Here is an 18,256-nt window from a genome sequence, read left to right on the forward strand (position 1 = left end):
TTCCGACCAGGCCCGTCGGAACAGGACAGGCAAACCAAGCAATTGCTTGGGGCCCCGAGCTGGACTGGGGCCCCAAGACAACGACTGTTTAAGAATAGAATGCAACGACAAACTGTGAGCGCCCCTTTGATAGTCAATGCAGTAAAGTGCAATTACACTGTTATCGGAATCCCCCTCAAGGGGGCCCCCTCAGTAGTCGCTGACAGCAGCCAGCCAACCACGCGATCTCTGCTGCCGGCAAAATACAAACCTCCTCGGGAGTTATCATGAAGCGGAATTATGCTTTTGGAATTATGAATTTTGTAGCAGGTAACATTAGGCTAGCAAAAATATGTCCATGTCCATTTTGCTTGGGGCCCCCAAATTCCTTCAAACGGCCCTGTTTCCGACCGCATCACAGCACAGAGACAGCGCTCATAAAGATAATAAACGATATTCGTTTAAATACTGATACAGGCAAATTATCAGTACTGGTACTACTCGACCTCAGTGCTGCATTTGACAGTCAATCATAACACACTTCTTGATAGGCTGGAAAACTGGGTGGGGCTTTCTGGGATAGTTCTAAAATGGTTCAGGTTATACTTAGGGTAATGCTGTTAGAAATGGTCCTCTCCCTCCAGAGTACAGGAGCACCACAAGGATGCGTTTTGAGTCCCCTGCTCTACTCTGCCCTACAAAGGCAAAAGACCTTAACTCGCTAGAGTGTGGAACTGAGAAAAATGACTTTAAAGATTTTTAGTTGTCCCGCCAAATTAATTATAGGTAGGACACTGAAAATCTGGCAATTAGATGTTTAAGTAATGAAAATTATCTACATAACAAAATTTTGAGCTCAACCTTGACTTTTGACCACTATTTTAAAGTTACTGTACTCTGCCTTTGTATTGTCAGCAAAAAGTGATTAGTCATGCCAAGGCAAAAGGCAGTAACTTCCACATTATCAATATTTGATTGGTGATCACCATTAACAAAATCATTATAGTAACACCTGTATAAAATCTAGTGATCATGGCATTTATTTTGTATGATTTACAATTACCTAGCCTTCTAGTTATTGTGCTTTGTTTGCATTCTGGTGGCCCTATTAATACATTAGACATGACAAAATACCTCCATAGCGGTAAAGACTAAAGAGTATCTTCAAGTGGTACCGAGTGGCATAAGACTTGCTAAACACGCATTATAATGTAATGTAATGATCACGATAAAACAGATCCTCGCGCACACTCGACCCGGAGACTGGTTTATAGCGGTGGATCTGAAAGACGCATACTTTCACAGGCGTTTAACGAGATTCGTGTTCGAAGGTGTCACGCTCCGTTCACGAAAAGTAGCCTATGCAGTGCTTCCTAGCCCTTAGGACTCAGTAGGGAGCACGTTCTGGACTACTTAGACGACTAATGCATTTATAGCACAACCTTCTGTGTTCTGCGTCTTTTCAGTATGCGTTGGTTTCAGCTGTCTGCCCTATTATTGTGTGTGCACTTCGCTCGTCCCGCGGATTTATTCCGGACGCTGTGTTTTGTATGCATGCTTTTAACAGCTGTTCTGATGTTGTATGCACCAGCACTTTTTGCTTCATTACATTGTATGCGCCAATATACCCTTGGCCTTGTTTCCTTAATTATTATCACTCTGTGATATATTAGTCCCGCGTCGGCTCGACCGTGTTCAGGGCGGAGCAGAAGGCGCCGGCGAAGTTTTGGCACTCTGCCAGCTAGATCACTGATCTATATAGAATGACTGGATAGCTCATGACGTCATAAACAGTGAAGCCACCGTGCCGCCATATTGTGATTCCCTAGTGAGCGCACGCGTTCTATTGAATCAATAGGAAATTGTATGATTTGACTGAGAAAACATTGCATAACGAGACACCGTTTTTAAATCTAAAGTCTCCCTGAACAGTCTTACAACGCAAACATCCTAAGCATTTAAATGGGTATTTGTTTAAAGTCCGAAATTATTACTATTGTTAAATTTGCAGATGATACAGTTGTGATGGGTTTCATTGCTGATAACAACAAGACTGCATATTTGGATGAGGTGGACAAATTAACAACATGGTGTCAGTTAAACAATCTCTCTCTGAACGTTATAAAAACCAAGGAGATGGTTGTGGATTTCAGGAAAAGGCCGCAGCGGCACTATACCGCCCTCAACATCGGTGGGACACCAGTAGAGACAGTTTCAAACAGTTTCAAATACCTTGGAGTGCATATATTAGAGGATTTGTACTGGACTCATCATATTCAAGCCCAAGTAAAGACAGCTAGAAAAAGGCTGTACCATCTGCGGTTTCTGAGGAAATTTGGGGTTTCACCTGCAATTTTAAAAACTTTCTATACTGGGGCAATATAAAGTACATTGACTTATTGCATCTCATCGTGGTATGGAAACTACTCAGCACAGGATTGTAAAGCCTTAAAGAGAGTGGTGCGCGCAGCAGAGCGTATAACTAGGGATGCTCTTCCATCTATGCAGGATATTTACATCTGACGGAGTGGAGTCAGGGCTGTTAAGATATACAAGGACTCCACTCACCCTGGAAATTCATTGTTTAAATTGCTGCAATCAGGTAGACGCCTTTGTAGTCTGATGGCTAAAACGGAGAGGCTCAGGAGGAGCTTCTTTCCTCAGGCCGTCAGACTACTCAACTCGGACATAAAAAACATTGCACTTTGAGGACTCTGATGACGATGAGAGGTTATTATGCGAGTATAGGAGACCATAAGTCTGAGTGGACATCCATGACATGCGGAGTCCCTCAAGGCTCAATTCTTGCGCCACTCCTATTCAACCTGTATATGCTCCCACGGAGCCAAATAATGAGAAAGAACCAAATCGCTTATGACAGCTATGCAGATGACACACAGATCTACTTAGCCCTATCGCCTAACGATTACAGCCCCATTGACTCCATGTGCCAATGCATTGATGAAGTCAACAGTTGGATGTGCCAAAACTTTCTTCAGTTAAACAAAGACAAAACTGAAGTCATTGCGTTTGGAAACAAAGATGAATTTCTCACGGTGAACGCATACCTTCACTCTAGGGGTCAAACAACAAAAAATCAAGTCAGGAATCTTGGTGTGACTCTAGAGTCAGACCTTAGTTTCAGTAGTCATGTCAAAGCAATAACTAAATCAGCATCCTAGCCTATCACCTGAAAAATATTGCAAGAATTAGATGCTTTGTTTCCAAACTTGGCAAGCTCATACAAAACGCTGCTGCCAGGATTCTGAGCAGAACCAGAAAATATGAACACATCACATCGGTCCTCAGGTCTTTACACTGTCTCCCAGTTACATTTAGGATTTATTTAAAAGTATTATTTCTGGTATATAAATCATTCAATTGGCCTAGGACCTCAATGCATTGCAGATATGCTCACTGAATATAAACCCAACAGATCACTCAGATCATTAGGATCACATCAGCTAGAAATACCAAGGGTTCACTAAAAGCAAGGAGAGTCTGCTTTTAGCTATTATGCCAGCCACAGCTGGAACCACCTTCCAGAAGCGATCAGATGTGCTCCTACAGTAGTCACATTCAAATCCAGACTCAAAACACATCTGTTTAGCTGTGTATTTACTGAATGAGTACTGTGCCACTGTGCATCCGACTGTTTGTACTGTATTTTATTTTATTTTTTATTCTAAACTGCTTTAATTATTCTTATTTCTTTTGATTATTTTAATTTCTTCTATGTAAAGCACTTTGAATTACCATTGTGTATGAAATGTGCTATATAAATAAACTTGCCTTGCCTTACCTTGCCTAACTGCATTCAATTTCAAAAGTATTAAGATATCTAAATGAATTACATTCCTCTATCTGCAATTGGTTTTCTTTCCTGTGCCACATTAGGAGGATAATCTTTGAGAAAGTCTAAGGCCGAATTACAATTATGTGGCTTTCCTCTCAGCAGGAAGTGTACAATGTGACGTGGGAGATTGAACAATTATCACACGTTAGGGGCTCAAATTATAATCCCATTAAAAGTGTCCTTATTCTGTGGAGCTCTACAGTCCTAGTCAATCTGCTGCTAGTTTATCAAAGGAACGGATGATTATAACTCGGTTAAAGCTTGAGCTGCGAGGTTTTTCTGCATAAATAGGTCTGTAATCTGGGTCTGTATAAAAGGTGGTTAATGTGTTTAAAAATTGATCAGAAAAATTTATCTAAATTCATTGGTGCCATCCTCAAAAGGATGGCACCAATGTTCCCTCTAATTTTATTTCTTGCTGAGCAAAACTTTTCTATTGGGCGGACATTTTTCGCCACCAGAGCAAAAATATTCTTTATACCTGACCTGCACAGCATACGTAGAAACACAATGGTTTCAACATTCAGTTGTAACTTTTAACTTGAATGTGCCATTTCTATTTTATTTGACCCTTGATGTAACTTATTGGTATTAAATCATATTTTTGAAAAACAAGCAGTTAATTAAGAAGTCACTAAATGAAGCACATTTTAGGTTACCTGAGTTTATTTTTTTACAGTGCTGTTAACTGTACCAGTCTTTACCAAGAAATCCTATGAAAAATAATTTACAAAATCTTCTGCAGGACAGTTCAATTCTTTACAATATAATATAGTATGAAAGAAAATGAAGCGGTTACACTGAGATGGTTTAGGACAGGGGTTCTCAAAGTCTATATTCAAAGGTCCAAATCTGAATTTTCATCAATGTCAAAGGTCCGAAACTATGGGGTGCTCGGTTTTGTTGGTGGCGGGGGGGGGGGGGGGGGGGGGGGGGGGTGTATGGGGCTTACATGAGACACACATGCGCATTTGCACACACACGTAAGGTCTCTCGCTCTCTCCCTCTCTGCCGTACGCGCGCTGCACGGTTTGGAGCTCATGAGCTCTAGATTCCGAGAGATTTGAACTAATTTGCGGCCATCAGGAGCCGCTATCAATATGCGGGAGACTCCTGGAACTTCCGGGAGATTTGAAATATCTGTGAACGCATACCTTTCTGTCCAATCATGTTTGAAAACTCTATTTTCTTCGTCAACTTTTCTTTTCCTGGACAATGACATCCTCCACAGCCATTCAAACGCTTACGCCGGGAAGTGTCGCGTCACGGTCGCGCCCGATTACGTCAAAAGTCACACGCTCACTGGATGTCATGGCAACTAAATCACGGAGGAAAACTTTAAATATCTCGCCTTCGTTTTAATTTTGGACCATCATAAAAAATAAACAAATGATTTTAACATGCGTTTATCAAAATAGGAAATCCAGACTTTTAATCCCTTACACACAATTAGGGCTCTTGAAATACGAAATGGAGGCGGGTCCGGATTGAATTCCCTCCGGGTCCGGATCCGGACCGGGGTCCGGACTTTGAGAAGCACTGGTTTAGGAAAACCATAAAGTGTTTTTGTACAGCCAATTAATTGTACAGGCAGCATTAAACCATCAAAGTTAAATGATTGTTTATTGCTTATGAATTTCCAATATTTTCTTTAGCAGGGGGTTTCAAACTTTTTAATCACAAGGAGCCCTAAACAATACCCTTGTGATATTCTTTATTTAGGCTTATAATATAATAAAATATAGGCCTAATATAATATAATATAATATAAAAAAACTAATTGAAGTATTTGAAGTGATATAATATATCAGTTTAAATGCTTCAATTTGTTTTCATATTATATTATTATAATATGAAAACAAACTGAAGCATTTAAATAGCTAGATCTAATAGCTAAATATTTTCAAGAAAAGTGAATATGTGAACTCTTTTATAGTAATCTAACGCCTGAAACTCCCCCATACACAAAAACATCTATTTAAACTAATTATGTATTTTTGCACGTGGGTGGGTGTGTAATTGTTACCGTTCTGTGTCCATCATCCGTTATTTCCACCACTTTAATCAAGCCACTCTTCTTTAAAACATGATGTGATTTTATTTCACATGTCTTTGCGTTTCTCGTTGCCTCTCGTATTGAGATATTTGGTTCGCACACACGACTCACTGCCAATCACACGCGCTCACATCATTCTTTCTATGAAACCTGTAAACTGCATTCACCAGTTTTCACTCTATAGCGGTTGACCAGAGCACTGCAATTATTTCTTACTTAAACTACAATCAAATGGATTTCCCCACACATTGCGTCAGTCCTCTGTGTGGCATATTATTCTTTTCTGCGTGGCCGCGGCATCAGAAGAGCGCGCAGCTTAGAGGGAACATTGGATGGCACACTTGAGGATCTGGTCTTTAGGGAGTGTCATGTTTACTGAGAGTGACGAATGGAAAGTGTGTGTGGAAAGCTCTTATATGGTCGGGGGGGTTTATGTCCAAATTTTAAAAATACTGTTATGGTTTGGTGTTACCTACCCAGAGCAGATGCTAGCTAGCAATCAATAGGAGCCTCCTAGTAATAATCTAAAATTGTTTTAGCCAAATATCAGGTCTGGATCTGTGAGTCCATCTTTTCACAACATTACGACAACAAAAGCACTTGAACATAACACACTGGTAAATACCAGTTCACAAGTGGAAAATATAATCTTTTCCATAGCACATGAAGGCTCCATTAGAATACTACATAATCATTAACGTTAGAACAAGTTTAAAAACAAATTCATCCAAACGCACCTGTTAAGTGAAATTGTTTTGTGAGAGTTCTCCTATGTGTATATACCAATAATCCATGCAAGTATTAAATGAGACCCAATACCACAATGTGCTCTTTCATTTAGAGTATCTTGAAGTCTTACACTGTAAGTGATTTATAATGCTCCGCTATCTGTTAGCGGGTGGCTGCATCCACTTTATTCCATCACTCTTAATACAAGTGGATTTTGAAGTGATTTTCACAAACACTTCAGAAAATAGCTCATGAAAGTGACATACTGTACATACATCAGAGGGCGCATCTCCAATTATTGAGCAGTTTTCCATTTTTTGTATATGTAATAATGAGTGATATAATGTTGGATCAATTTCAGTATTTATTAAAACAATTTAATGCATAACCTAATTAATGTACTATTTGTGAGTCATCCATTCACCATTTTGTGTCATCAAAACCAGCAAACTAACTGTCCCAGTCTCTTTTTAAAAAATGTGTGGCCTATGCATTTTTCCGTCATACAGTAAAACAAGGAAGGAAAGAAAGTAAATTACATCATACAAGTCAAAGCCATTCATATTTTGTGCACATGAAACCATTGATCAAATGACTGGGATGGATGGGGAAAATATAAATGTATATATATAAATCAAACAGTAAGACATTTATCTACAGTTCACCTGTACACTTTAAAAAAGTTGTTTTATTTTGTTCTACCCAAACACTGGGTTGAGCCTGTTGGGTCTTGAGCCAACAGAGAATGTGAAGCTGACATCATGCTTTGTTGAGTTATGGGTAGCTGTCTTGTTAAAGGAGTAGTTCCCTATCGGTCAGTCACTACTACGTAGGTCATGACTGACCAATAGGAATCTCGCTAGAGAGGCCAATCTACTTCGAGTGAAACTAAAACAAGCCAATGCACATTGGCGTGCAATCATTTGCATCAGCTGTGCAGCCTCGCAGCGCGGGTATTTAACGAGCAGCTGTTGCGATTGCGCACTAGCTTTTTGCTTTGGAGCCAAGCACTTCGTATGCTGACTACACAGAGTAAATCTGCAAGCCTCTTCTGGATCTCACCACTTTGGTGCGGGCGTGAAAGCACAGTAGCGCGAGCAGTCTTCTTTTTTTTCTCTCTCTCTCTTTTGTTTTCTGTTTTTTATTTTTAAACTGAGCAAAACAAAAAATCTGTTTTTACAGCTGGTAAGGTGTGCGGTGAGAGCGCTCAACAGTCGTTTTCATGGCTGGTAAGACCAGCGAGAGAGAACAGTGCACAGACAGGTGCACATTCCTGTCTGTGTTCACGGTGACCATTCCCCTGCATGCTTCAGCACCAAGGAGAGCAGTCTCTAAAAGAGCTTACACAGATAGTTCGCGTCATTTTCTCTTTGAGAAAAAAACGCATCTTTTTTTTTTTTTTAAGATGACATTCTATCTGTGTGTTTCTGGATATGGTTGTTACCTGGGATCACGGGATGGTCACGATCGCTGCCTCGTGTATCTGGGCCTCGAACACGCTGAGGCAGCATTCGTGGATGAGTCATGTACCCATTGTGGGAAGATGACCATCTCGGAGCTGCGGTCGAGACTCTCGTTCCTGCAAAGGGGCGGAGTCCCCGTACCTCTGCCTCGATCCAATCCTCGATGACGGCTCGGAGCCGCTGCCTCCTTCGGGTGTGCCGGCGGTGCCCGAGTCGGACCCAGAGATGATGGCTATGTTTTCCCAGGCCGCCGACAGGAACGGGCTCGAGTGGAACCCACCACCGGGTCCCGAGCCCTCGAGGCTGGACGATTGGTATCTCGGGGTGGTGCGTGCTGGTTCTCAGAAACCTACCCCAGAACCTTTCTTCCCGGAGGTGCATGAGGGGCTCACGGGGACGTGGACGGCACCTTTTACTGCCAGAAACCGTCTAAGTGGCTCCTCCTCCCTCACCACCCTTGATGGCGGGGCAGCTAAGGGATACACACGTGTCCTGCCAGTGGAGCGGGCCGCTGCAATGCAGCTGTGCCCTAACTCAGGACCGTGTCTTCCTTCCCGGGCCTGTAGGTACTCGTCGGACCTATTCGACAAGGCTTACAAGGCCTGTGGGGAAGCTGCCTCTGCAATGCACACCATGCTCGCCGAGAAGACCCCCGAAGATGTTCGATAGGGTCTGTGCTTTCCTTCTTGCAGCAAGGGTTGGAGCGATGGCTGTCTCCCTCCACCCTCAAAGTACATGCTGCAGCTATTTCAGCTTATCACGACCACATAGATGGCAAAACTGTTGGGAAGCACGACCTGGTCGTCAGGTTTCTTAGGGGGGCGAGACGATTAAATCCTCCTCGACCCCCCTTCCATACCCTCTTGGGACTTTTCCCTGGTGCTTCGAGCACGTCAGGATGCTCCCTTTGAGCCTTTGCAATCAGTAGACTTAAAGGGGACCTATTATGCAAAATTCACTTTTGTATGGTGTTTGGACATAAATGTGTGTTGGCAGTGTGTGTACACAACCACCCTACAGTGATAAAAATCCACTCACTCCTTTTTTTTAAATCCCCATAAATCATAAGCAGTGTCTCCCAACGACCTGTTTTCAGAATGTGGCTTTAGTGACGTCACTAAAGCCACAGGCCCCGCCCACGAGTGTTGACAGACATTGCCGTTTTAACTTAGACCCGCCCTGATTGAGTTCACAGCAAGTTGTACACATCCGCCATTGCTGCACTAATGAGAATGTCTCCCAAGTGTTGAAGGGGTTGTGGCTGGATGTATTCATTCACATAGCTCTCTCTATTCACTCCTGAAATCTGAGCCACCCGCTGAAGACGAGGGGGGTTCATTTTGTCTTTGAAAAATGCTCCCTCTACTCTACCGAAATTTGTTTATGTACCTACGCACTTCTTATACTGTGTTTACTCAGATCTTACAGTTTCTGGAGTAAAACTGACGCTTATTCTTTTGTGTGACACAATAAACTTTATTAAACTCATCAGTATATTTTGTCATCATTCAGACATAGTCCTACAGCAGGCTTGTATTAATAGTGGCTACAATCAATGACACATAGGTTATAACCGTAATTAAACTAAACTATACCTGTTCCAATTCCATACATCATATATTCTCTGACTCTGTAGGCATTATTGTCCGAGTCGAAATGAACACCATTACTGTGAGTTTCTGTTTTGATATTATCATCTTTCCGTGAGTTGAGATTGTTCACTGAGCGCGACCTGGTTAGGCTCTGCCCCCTGTGCTGTGAACCAGCAGCTCATTAGCATTTAAAGGAGACACACTAAAACGGTGCGTTTTTCTCAGCCCCAAAAAGTGACGATTTAAACATGCTGTAAAAAAAAATCTGTGGGGAATTTTGAGCTAAAACTTCACATACACACTGAATGAATGAATGAATGAATGAATGAGGCATTTATATAGCGCTTTCATATGTACTACTGTACACCCAAAGCGCTTTACAATCATATCAGGGGTTCTCTCCTCAACCAGCACCGGTGTGCAGCATCCACTTGGATGATGCGACGGCAGCCACAGTACAACGGCGCCAGTGCGCTCACCACACACCAGCTATAGTTGGAGAGGAGAGAGAGTGATAGAGCCAATTCAGTGGATGGGGATTATTAGGAGGCCATGATTGGCAGGGGCCAATGGGTGGAATGTGGCCAGGGCACCGGGGTTACACCCCTACTCTTTACGAGAAGTGCCATGGGATTTTTTTTAATGACCACAGAGAGTCAGGGCCTCGGTTTAACGTCTCATCCGAAGGACGGTGCTCTTTGACAGTATAGTGTCCCCATCACTATACTGGGGCGTTAGGACCCACACAGACCACAGGGTGAGCGCCCCCTGCTGGCCTCACTAACACCTCTTCCAGCAGCAACCTGGTTTTCTCAGGAGGTCTCCCATCCAGGTACTAACCAGGCTCAGCCCTGCTTAGCTTCAGTGGGCAACCAGTCTTGGGCTACAGGGTGATATGGCTGCTGGCACTCTGGGGACATCAGAGACACTCTGGGGACATCAGAGACTTATTTTACATCTTGTGAAAAGGGGCATAATAGGTCCCCTTTAAAGCTCCTTTCCCTGAAGACTTTGCTGCTGGTTGCACTGGCCTCTGTCAAGAGGGTAGGGGACCTGCAGGCATTTTCGGTCGACGAATCGTGCCTAGAGTTCGGTCCGGGTGACAACCACGTAGTATTAAGACCCCGGCCTGGCTATGTGCCCAAGGTTCCTACCACTCCCTTCAGGGACCAAGTAGTGAACCTGTAACCGCTGCCCCTGGAGGAGGCAGACCCAGCCCTGGCTTTGCTCTGTCCCGTTCGCACTCTGCGTATGTACGTGGAAAGAACTCAAAGCGTCAGGACCTCAGACCAGCTCTTTGTCTGTTACGGAGGCCAGCAGAAGGGAAAGGCTGTCTCCAAGCAGAGGATGGCCCACTGGATAGCGGATGCCATTGCCTTGGCTTACCAAGCACAAGGCGTGCCCTGCCCGCTCAGGTTGCATGCACACTCCACGAGAGGCGTTGCATCCTCCTGGGCGCTGGCACGTGGCTCCTCGCTAACAGATATCTGTAGAGCTGCGGGCTGGGCGACACCTAACAGATATTATAGCCTACGTGTAGAGCCGGTCTCCTCTCGTGTTCTCACCCTAAACGGGTAGAAACACTGAGAGGCCACGCTCTGTCGGCTTGCTGCACCCTACTGTGCACCCTTATTGCTCCAGAGTAAAAACCGGTTGAGTCCTGCAAAACCCCTTCGGCCCAGACATGGTGGAGCGTCCGGCGCCAGGCCTTTATCCGCTGAATCCTTGAGAACCGGATCTGGGCTGGGTTCCATATGTGTGACCCTACGGGGATCCCATATGTGTATATTCTCCACGACTGCTCCTAACGGAAGCCCGTGTCTTTCCCTTGGGCTAAGTCACCCACTATCTCATATGTAGTACAGCCTTCGGGCTAGTCCATATGTATTCCCCACATAACTCCTTGAAGTAAGTGGCTTACACAGCGTCCTCCTTCCTAACTGAAGGGCACGCTTTCCCAGTGTTATCCAATAATCTCACTGTATGGGTTATTACAGAACAACAGTGACATATACACTCTGTCTAAGCCTCCTCCTTTCATCCTTCCAGGCAAGAAGGTGTAGAGGCTTGCACGTGGGGCTGGATGGGGTGCAGCAGCTGTGGCGCTTTTGGTAGGGATTCCTAATGGTCAGTCATGACCTACGTAGTAGTGACTGACCGATAGGGAACGTCTCGGTTACATATGGTAACTCCCTGAGGCGTAGGTCCCGTCGCCACATCTGCTGCCGCCCGGCCAGCTTTTTCAGGCTTGGCTCCTCAAGCAAAAAACTAGTGTGCAATCGCAACAGCTGCTCGTTAAATACCTGCGCTGCGAGGCTGCACAGCTGATGCAAATGATTGCACGCCAATGTGCGTTGGCTTGTTTTAGTTTCACTCGATGTAGATTGGCCTCTCTAGCGAGATTCCTATTGGTCAGTCATGACCTACGTCTCCGTTCCCTCCCTCAGGGAACGAGGGTTACCATATGTAACCGAGACGTTCACTTTAACCCCTTAAAGTGTTAGTTCACCCAAAAATGAAAATTATGTCATTAATGACTCACCCTCATGCAGAGGTGGAAAGTAACGAATTACATTTACTCGCGTTACGTAATTGAGTCATTTTTTTGTGTACTTCTACTTTTTTAAGTAGTTTTTAAAATCTGTACTTTTACTTTTACTTAAGTACGTTTTGTTTGAAGTATTGTACTTCGTTACATTTGAAATCATATCCGTTACTGAGTAAAAAAAAAAAATACAAGGGAGAAAAAAAAAATCCCTCTCCGGAAACTACTGCATTGGTTGAAGGGCGGGAGAACAAACGCGCAAGAAAGGTGACGCAGACCCAGCTGAGCTGAAAGTGAAGCGCCCTCGAATTCTTGTGAAGCGAATTATGGCCAGTATGGAAATACTTTGTAGAAGTGTGGTTGTCCTCGAGGATAGATATCCAATTTGCAAAAAATGTGGACGCAAAGTGGCTACAAAAGGAGGATATAGGACACCATCCCTCCTGCAGATAAAGGTAACTTAGGCTATGTCCCGATTTGTATAACTTAAGGCCGAATGACTTACGTGATGCGGATGGAATCCCGGAATCCAGTCATGAAAATGGAATTTAAATAACGCAGATGTCACGTAAAACACGCAAAATAATGGATGGATGAATACATGGAAAGTAGAACTGTGCAATAAATCCAATCGCGACATGGTCTGTGAATAGTTAAGCACAAAAATACTGCATGTAAATATATAACCTATTTGTTCTGCTGAGCTGCGCTGCTTTTTCTACTACATACTCAAGTACGCGTGACGTTCATGGTGTTTTCAGCGTCTCACAAACAATTTGAGGATATGAATACATGAATATTTCCAGAGCTGCTCTGAGAGAACGCCTAATGAGCATTTTCATAATTGAGAAAAACCATTGTCAAATAAAGTTTGAAACAGGCCTTCACTACAACCTGTCAAAATAAAAGTTCGTTTTACTACTAGGAGAAATTCTAACCGAAATATATTACTATTGTAGGCACAGCTACAATAGAACGTACTTCTCAAAATAATAATAATAACAACAATAATAATACATTTTATTTAAGCATTATTTAAAGGAATATATTTTTTGTCCATGGTTTCATTTAGTAAATCTGTTTTTGCAGCGCTTCCCCAAAAAATAAAAGGACACAAGTTTAAATTTACATTTGATTACCACCGTTTTTGATAATATATTTGGATTAAATCGTAAAAAGAAACATTAATTTTCTGAATAAAATACATTTCATAGGATTATATTATTCTTAAACATTTTAATAAATTATTAATGTTAAAAATAAGTTGTTGATCTAATTCATTATCAATAATTGAATTTAATTGATTAGACATGTTTTATTGAAATTTTAATAAACAAAACAAACAAATGGTTTCAAGTTTGTTATAGTAAAAGCATTTTTTCAACCAAAAAAACCCCCTGTTTTCATTAATTTAACTGTCATTTTAACTGATGATAATAATAATAATAACCATAATTTAATAATAGTTTATTTAATAATTGATTAATACTGTAAACCGTGATATTTTATGAGACGTTATCATACTGTGAAAATCTCATACCATTACAACCACCCTACACGGGAGAGTCCCCCACCCCCGCTGTTAAAAAAGTAACTCAGTAACTTTTACTCTGAGTAAATTTTAAATGAGCTACTTTTTACTTTTACTTGAGTAGATTTTTAGACCGGTAATTTTACTTGTACTTAAGTAAAATTTCATTGTAGTAGTAGTACTTTTACTTGAGTAGAATATTTTATTACTCTTTCCACCTCTGCCCTCATGTATGTCGTTCCAAGCCCGTAAGACCTCCGTTCATCTTCGGAACACAGTTTAAGATATTTTAGATTTAGTCCGAGAGTTTTCTGTCCCTCCATTGAAAATGTATACACGGTATACTGTCCTTTTCCAGAAAGGAAATAAAGACGTCATCAAAGTAGTCCATGTGACACCAGTGGGTTAGTTAGAATTTTTTGAAGCATCGAAAATACATTTTGGTCCAAAAATAACAAAAACTACGACTTTATTCAGCATTGTATTCTCTTCCGGTTCTGTTGTCAAGCCGCGTTCACGAATCCGCAGTAGGGTGACCAGAAGTCCCGAAATCTAAGCTGTAGTCCCGAATCCCGAAACCGGCCTTAATTGTCCCGAAAATTATACTAAAGCAAAATCTTGTTAAACATTAAAAACTGTCCATGGAAGTTGAGTCGTCCTGCAGCAGCCCCCTCAAGTTGCAGCAGCCGCGAGGACAGTGAATGTGCAGGCAGCCAGTCTAAACGCTCTTGACGCGCGAATGGATTCGTATATATAACTATTTGAATTTGACACGCTATTCGCGTCTGGTGTGAACGCAGCATTAAAGGAGTGATTGATTGGTCGTGTCACTGTGTGCAAAAAAATACTTCGGCCGGGCCTTAATGTCTGATGTCGGGTTACACTTGAAGCAAATCATCTAGCCTACACAATTATTTAGTTTTCCTATTTAATGACCGACAATTTAGTTGTAATAATAATTTTGGCATAAGGCTTATTAGCGTTAGGCTATAGCCTGAAAGGTCTGATTTAGCCTGTTTTTTTGTGGCAGACTAAAGACTAATGACAGACTGTTGATCTTTGAATAAAAATATATGTTTGGTTCAGGTTTGAACCAAAACATATTTTGAACCAAAACCTGACATATTGAACCAAACCCCCCCATCCCCTCTCCCCTCCACTCCCCCTCCATCCCGAATTTCATCTGGTCACCCTAATCCGCAGTGACGCTGATGAGGTATTATCTGGTGTGTCCGTGTATTCGGGTTCAAATAAATATGGCTGGGCAAAAAAATGCAAGTCTTCCACTGTTTTGAAATCCTTAGACATGTTTGCGAAGATTGTTTTGTTTACAGCATGCGTCTCCCTCAGAGACTGTAAACGAAGCTCGAGCGCACTAATAACACGTCAGCAGCATCTTACGTCATCAGCATCACTGAACGCGGCTTGACAACAGAACCGGAAGAGAACACAATACTGAAAAAAATCGTAGTTTTTGTTATTTTTGGACCAAAATGTATTTTCGATGCTTCAAAAAATTCTAACTAACCCACTGGTGTCACATGGACTACTTTGATGATGTCTTTATTTCCTTTCTGGACAAGGACAGTATACCGTGTATACATTTTCAATGGAGGGACAGAAAACTCTCGGACTAAATCTAAAATATCTTAACCCTTTCACACGTAAGTTTAAAATATTCTAACTGATCCCCCAGCGTGAGTTTTTCTAGGCAACCATTATTTAGAACCTGTCACTTTAATGTTTCCATGGAGATGCGTCACTGCTTGTCACGTGACACAACGCAACAACAACACAGCGCTGAATGAATGATGATCTGCTTTTATGTCATTTTTCCTTTTTTATTAAAAATATTCACAAATGTATTAGCTATAACATGAAACACTGATATTCCGATTGTCAAATATGTGCAAGTGGATGTGTTTTGTTGTTTAAACACCTTTATAACGATCGCGTTGGTTGAGCTGTATGCGCGATGGGCAGCGCCATTTTAGTTTACAACACGTCAATTCCTCAACTTCTCATGAAATACATAAAAGTAAGTGGCCGGTGAACTGGGAGAAGAATATGGTAAAATGTAAAGCTACTTACACAATGTGTATCTGATGTTAATAAAACGTGTCATCTTATTATAATGGAAAGGATTATTATTGCCGCTTGCATAGACATCATTGTGTATTTTACAAACTCAAAAATAATTTTTTGCTAGTACTTATGTGTAAATGTCTGAAACCTAAAATAAACATTATGTGGTTGAAAACACTGAATAGTTATATATATATATATGACAGCACTGAGCGCGTCTGTCTCTGGCTCAGCGCCAGTCAACGCGCGAAAGCACGTTTGAATTTGGCAGTTGATCACGTGATGCACTGACCGTTCTAATCACACCGGTGTGATCGTACGCTCCAGGGACCAGCCAAGACTGATCACACCGGTGTGATCGTACGTGCGAAAGGGTTAAACTGTGTTCCGAAGATGAACAGAGGTCTTATGGGCTTGGAACGACATGAGGGTGAGTCATTAATGACATAATTTTCATTTTTGGGTGAACTAACCCTTTAAGCCCTGAAGCTATTTTTGGAGTTGTTTTGTCTGAGTGACACACATAAAAGTGAAGACTCATAACTCCAAAACTATATCAAGGAGAGTCAAAAGGTAGGTATCGTTTGATATAGTCAGGTTCACTATATATTTTTGTAGGAATTTTGGGGGGATTTGCTAAACTATACATTTTTGGAAAGGTTATTGTATAAGGAGTCAGAAAATCAATGTTTGCATTTGCCCAGATGTCTATGTGGCGGCCATATTGGATTTTTTTTAAATGGCCGCCGTAAAACTTTAATTTGTAATATCTCGGCTTCTGAATAAGCTGGAATGTTGATTTTAACTGATAAACCCACATTTTCAGGGTCAGGGAATCCAATGGTGCTAGTTAAAAAGCTACAAGACGTTACCACATTAACCCAAAGATGCATAAATGGGTCAAAAATGACCCGGTGTGGTTGTTTTCTTGCAACATCATTGTAATGAAAAGTTGTTCGCATTTAATATTCCATGTTCCTTAAAAACAATGTTGTTTTTTTTATCATCCCATTGAAATACATCCACAATATGGGTAAAAAAAACTACACATCACAAGCAGTTGGTCAGATAACTCAGAGTTCCTTTTATTGAAGAGTTTAAAATGAGCTAATGTAAAACGTGGATGTTCTGGAACTATCGACATGCACATTTAGACCACAGTATGATTAAGCAACCTTTTTAATTATACAGTTTCTATACATCATCATAATCATCATCGCTTTCATACATCACGGCTTGGGAATCGTCATCGTTCTGGCACTGGCTGCTGCACTGACACATGTCAGTACAGGCTAAGTCCTTAGCTTTGCAGGAGCACCTCCCAGAAGAGCAGTCAGATTTACACTTGCATTGAACCAACTCAAGGATGGCCTTTGGGGCTGGGAGGACCTCCGTGGTCACTGGTTTGAGCATCCCATCTGAGTGTTTGAAGTATCCGTTTTGCAGAGGATCCAGCGGTGGATCCTGCAGAGCAATGGCTGCCTGTGCCCATACTCTTGTTTGGACATGGACTCTCAAGATGTGCTGCTTCAGCGTTCCAAGTGTTGGAGGGAGCTTGTCACTTTCTGCCCTATGTTTGCAGAAGAGATGCCATCGCAGTTGAGGGATTGCCTTGATGTTGATCCCCTTGGGTGAGTAAGCTGCACAAGGATTCCAGGGCTGACAGCATTCCTTCTGTCACATCTGCTTCATCCAAAAGCATCTGCAGAGCTTTGACAATATCTTCATCTGCTTTGAGGTAGACCTGCAGCCAGGTTGCCTTGCCTATGCGGGAGAACCTTCCTGTGTTGTCAGCCCCAGTGAATGCATGGAAGGCTGGCAAAGCCTTTGCTCTTTCTTTACCTAGAGCTCGCCACAGTGGTTCAATTTGCACAACACTAGAGGCCATACAAATGGACGTGTTCTTCAACATGAGATCATAATTTGCTGTGATGAGCACTAAAACATCTGTATCTGGTGAGAAAAACACCAACTGTGCTTCATGTGGGTTTCTCTGTGAAGCCAGCACAGCCTGGTGGATCAGCAGTGTGTCTGCTTCTTCGTGGTTGTTTTCTTCAAAGACAAGGTCTTTGTTGCTCCTAGTGAGCCCTGAAGCAGATGTGATGATCAGCTTGGAGGATCCCTTGTTGTACTCCAGAGTTTTGGCAGCAAGATATTCAGTCAGATCACTCTTAGTTTTGTCATGGGAGAGGAACCTGCTCATTGGGATGTGTTTGTTGCTGGTGTCATCTCTGACTTGATACTGAATAGAAGCTTTTCCTTGTCTTTGTTTATCTCTAGTTGCACTCTTCAGATAATCTGCCCTATATGTGTCAAACACGAGCATGATTTCATCATAATCTCGTGTTAGTTGCATCAGTCTGTCATTTAAGCAGCCACTCAGATCCTTGACTGTCAATACAGTCGCTGTTTTTTTGCTC

The 18,256-nt window shown here is 42.1% G+C and overlaps 1 protein-coding gene and 1 pseudogene across 4 annotated transcripts in view; both read right to left on the reverse strand.

Moving 5' to 3' along the window:
- The window catches only part of adamts3 (ADAM metallopeptidase with thrombospondin type 1 motif, 3), a 196,752-nt gene that overhangs the window by 18,059 nt on the left and 160,437 nt on the right, over window positions 1-18,256 (reverse strand). The window lies entirely within an intron of this gene.
- Window positions 10,466-10,582, reverse strand: LOC130069514 (5S ribosomal RNA; annotated as a pseudogene).

This window comes from Rhinichthys klamathensis, unplaced genomic scaffold (genome assembly GCF_029890125.1).
Source record: "Rhinichthys klamathensis goyatoka isolate OS25496 unplaced genomic scaffold, OSU_Roscu_1.1 h1tg000369l_1, whole genome shotgun sequence".
Lineage (NCBI taxonomy): Eukaryota > Metazoa > Chordata > Actinopteri > Cypriniformes > Leuciscidae > Rhinichthys > Rhinichthys klamathensis.